At 35.9% G+C, this 4,438-nt stretch overlaps 1 pseudogene across 1 annotated transcript; it reads right to left on the reverse strand.

Annotated features, from left to right (window-relative positions):
* Positions 1-2,745: 2,745 nt before the first annotated feature.
* On the reverse strand, positions 2,746-3,073 carry LOC308337985 (cyclin-dependent kinase 2-associated protein 1-like; annotated as a pseudogene). The gene has a single exon. The product of its transcript is annotated as a cyclin-dependent kinase 2-associated protein 1-like (transcript).
* Positions 3,074-4,438: the final 1,365 nt, after the last annotated feature.

Consider the following 4,438-nt stretch of genomic DNA (forward strand, 5'->3'; position numbering starts at 1 on the left):
ACATTTCCCTAATGACTAGTGATGTTCAGTGTCTTTTCATGTGCTTATTTGACATTTGTGTATCTCTTTTGGTGACTTTCAAATATGTTACCCAGTTACTTATTGTAGTGTCTGTTTCTTCTCTTTTTTTAAAATCTTAATTCCAGTGAGTGACGTACAATGTTATACTAGTTTCAGTTGTACAGTATAGTGACTCAACAATTCCCTGTATTACTTAGTAATCACCAAGTTAAGTATACTCTTAATCCCCTTAACCTATTTCACCCATGCTCCTACCCACCTCACCTCTGGTAACCATAAGTTTGTTCTCTATACCTAAGAGACTGTTTCTTGGTTTGTCTCTTTTTTCCCCTTATTTGTTTATTTTGCTTCTTAAATTCCATATAAGTATAATCACATGGTATTTTTCTTTCTCTGACTGCTTATTTCACTTAACATTATACTCTCTAGATCCATTTATGTAGTTGCAAATGGCAAGACTTCATTCTTTTTATGGCTGAATAATATTCCATTATATATATGTATATATATATACACACACACACACACACACATACATACATATATATAATAAACATGCATATATACACATATACGTATATATGTGTCCATATATATATATACAACACACATACACACATATATGTATATATGTGTCCATATATATACATACAATACACACATATATGTATGTATATGTGTGTATAATATAAGAAAAGGGTCCAGTTTCATTCTTTTGCTTGTAGCTGTCTAGTTTTCCCAATACCATTTGTTGAAAAGACTCTTTTTCCCATTGTATCTTCTTGCCTCCTTTGTCAGAGATTAATTGACCATATAATTGGGGGGGTTATTTTGGGGTTTTCTGTTCTGTTTCATTGATCTATGTGTCTGTATTTGCGTCATTACCATACTCTTTTGATTACTACATATTTGAAGTCTGGAATTGTGATACTTCAGTTTTGTTTTTCTTTTTCAAGATTGCTTTGGCTATTCAGGGTCTTTTTGGTTCCATACAAATTTTGGGATTGTTCTAGTTCTGTGAAAAATGCTGTTGGTATTTTGATAGGGATTGCATTAAATGTGTAGATTGCTTTGGGTAATGTAGACACTTTTACAGTATTTGTTTTTCTAATCTGTGAGCATGGAATGTCTTCCCATTTCTTTGTGTCATCTTCAATATCTTTCATCAGTGTATTTTGGTTTTCAGAGTAGAGTTCTTTCACCCTTTTGATTAAGTTTATTCCTAGATACGTTGTTATGTGGTGCAAATGTAAATCGGATTATTTTCTTAATTGCTCTTTCTGCTGCTTCTTTATTAGTGTGTCGAAAATGCAGTGGATTTCTGTACATTGATTTTGTATCCTGCAAATTTACTGATTTCATTTATCAGTTCTGGTAGTTTTCTGGTGGAGTCCTAGAGTTTTCTGTATGTCATCTGCAAATAGAGAAAATGTTATCAATTTGGGTGCCTTTTATTTCTTTTTATTGTCTCATTGTTGTGGCTAGGACTTCCTATGTTGAATAAAAGTGATGAGTAGAGGGCACCTGGATGGCTCAGTGGGTTAAGCTTCTGCCTTTGGCTCAGGTCATGATCTCAGGGTCCTGGCATTGAGGCCCCATCGGGCTCTCTGCTCAGTGGGGAGCCTGCTTCCCCCCCCCCACCCCTGCCTGCCTCTCTGCCTACTTGTGGTCTCTGTTTGTCAAATAAGTAAATAAATAAATAAAATCTTTTTTTAAAAAAGTGGTGAGTAGACACCCTTGTCTTGTTCCTGATGTTAGGGGAAAAACTTTCTTTTTCCTCATTGAGTATGAAGATGGCTATGGGCTCTTTATACATGGCCTTCATTATGTTGATATTGGTAGGTATGTATTTATTGCCATTTTGTGGTTGTTTTTGTAGTTCTTCTCTGTTCCTTTCTTCTCTTGCTCTCTTTCATGGTTTGCTGGCTTTCTTTAGTAATATACTTGGATTCCTTTCTCTTTATTTTTTGCATACCTATCACTTGTTTTTGATTTGTTGTTACCATTCAATTTGTATATAACGTCTTTTTTATTGCTAATGAAAATAAGTTTTATTACATCGAGTAATAAATGCATACAAAGATGTGAATGGTCTTACGCATTTTCTTCCAGATGTTTGGATCAACTTACAGGAAAGGTGTAACTGAAATCCATACACAGTCTTAATAGAAAAATTTTCAGGGGTTCTTATTAGGTTAGGTTTGGTAGGTTGCTCTTTCTTCTGCATTTTATAACTTGTGCATTTTTAAAATTGACTTTAAAGCACTGATAGTCATACAAGCAAATGCTTAAGCACAAAAGAAGTTACATTAAATGGAATCCACAGCATGTGGCAAACATATGCACTAAAAACAAAACCCTCAGAGTTGTTATATCAGCTTATGAAAAAGAACAAAGAATAATCTGGGTAACATAACTGTATTCAAAAGAGAGGATAAAAGGGAGACACTGTTTCTTTTGCTGTGAGGTAGGTATCTTTTATGTGCATCTTTCAAATCAATACTTAAAAAAAATCCTGGGTAGTTCCTAGCTATTTAAAATGTAAATCCTAGTCAGCTGCAAAATATTTCTCAATCTCAGAGCCTCTTGAACTATGGGAGGGATATGGGAAGGAGAAACCAAACTGTTACCATTTTGAAAACAAGAGTCTCATCTGAACATGGGAGATGAGCTGTAACTTCTCACTTTGGAAGAAAATGGAAAATCTTTTGCACTAACAGGCAGCTAGGATCTGGCATTCCATTCAGTTTCAGCCAAGCACTCTCACACCAGCCCTCTGGTGTGAATAATGCCTCATTAAAGTCTCTTCATGGCACCCTTCTTCCCCTCATATATGGGTCTAGTTTCCTTCCCCCAACTCCTCAATGATGGCTAGCAACTCAACATACTCAGCATATTTGCTTTGGGATACCTGGCTGTTCTCAGTTCCCTGGCTGTAGCCTAGAGATGGTACCCCATAGTCACTTAGCAGTTGATGGTACTGTGAGGATGTTGCCATACTAGGGGATGGCAGGTGGACACTCCCAGTGGTGTTGATGGAAGCCATGGGCATGTCTGTATAGAACATCTTATACATGCAGCAGTCTATATTAAAGTTGATGGTCGCTTCAGCTTCAATCCATTTTTACTCCTCTTCCCCAGCGTTTTAGGTATATGGTGTCATATTTAACACCCGTTTATGAATCCCTTGACTGATTTTTACAGAAATACTACTTTTTACTGATTTTGTCCTTCCTACTTTTCTTACTCTTACTTAGTCTTTCTTTTCCAACTCATGAAATTTGGCCCCTCTCACTTTCAAAGCCGAATGTTATGGGAATTTATCTTCCCTGTGCGGGCTTCCTGGTGTGATAGTCTGTTTCTTTCCCCTCTCCATGCCAGGTCCCTTGCAGAAGGTCCCAGGGCTCCCTTTAAGCTCCTCACTGCATCTCTACCTTTTTAACCTTCACTGATGTGGTGTCTTTTCTACTTTTAGTTGTGGAGTTTTCTCTGCCGGTATTTTGAGTCATTTCCTGGGTTATTTCCACTGATATGAGTGTTATCTAGTTGGATCCATAGGACTAGGTGAGCTTAGGGTCCCCCTAGTCTGCGATCTTTTTTGTAATTCTCCTCTCCTAATTGACATTTGTAAGAATTTTTCTTCTAGATACAAGTCCTTTATCAGATATATGATTTGCAAAATTTTCTCCCAGTCAGCAGCTTGTCTTTTAATTCTATCAATAATGTCTTTGGAAGAACAAAGTTATTAATTTTGAGGAAGTCTAGTTTTTCAGTTTATTTATTGTCTCGATTTTGCTTTTGGTGTCATATATAGGAAATCTTCAACTAACTTAGGGTCAGAAGGATTTTCTACTGCGTTTTCTTCTAGAAGTTTTTTATTTTAGCTTTTTCATTAAGTCTCTTGTTCATTTTGAGTTGACTTTTGCATATGGTGTGCTATATCTATTGCAGATGATGTTTGTGCATATGGAGACTCACTTGTCTCAGTACCATATGTTGAAGTCTATACTTTCTGCACTGATTTGCCTTTGTAGCTTTGTCAAAAGTCAGTTATTCATTTATGAGTGGTTCTATTTGTGGACTCTCCATGTTCCTTTGATATACAATTCTATCTTTATCCCAATACCACTCTGTCTTGATTATTGTGGATTTATAATGAGTCTTGAAATAAGACAGTGCTTATCCTCCCAATTTATTCCTTTTTTCAAAGTTATCTTCATAGTCTTGTCTCTTTTTACGTCCACATGACTTTAGTATAAGAACATCAACTTATGTTTCAAAATGTACGCTAGAATTTTTATTGGGATTGTATGGATTCTATCAGTCAGTTTGGGGAGGATAGATAATAATACTAAGTCTCCTCACTCAAGAAGATGACATATCCTTCAATTTATTTAGGCTTTGTTTAATTTCTCTC

Source organism: Martes martes (assembly GCF_963455335.1).
Source record: "Martes martes genome assembly, contig: scaffold_95, whole genome shotgun sequence".
Lineage (NCBI taxonomy): Eukaryota > Metazoa > Chordata > Mammalia > Carnivora > Mustelidae > Martes > Martes martes.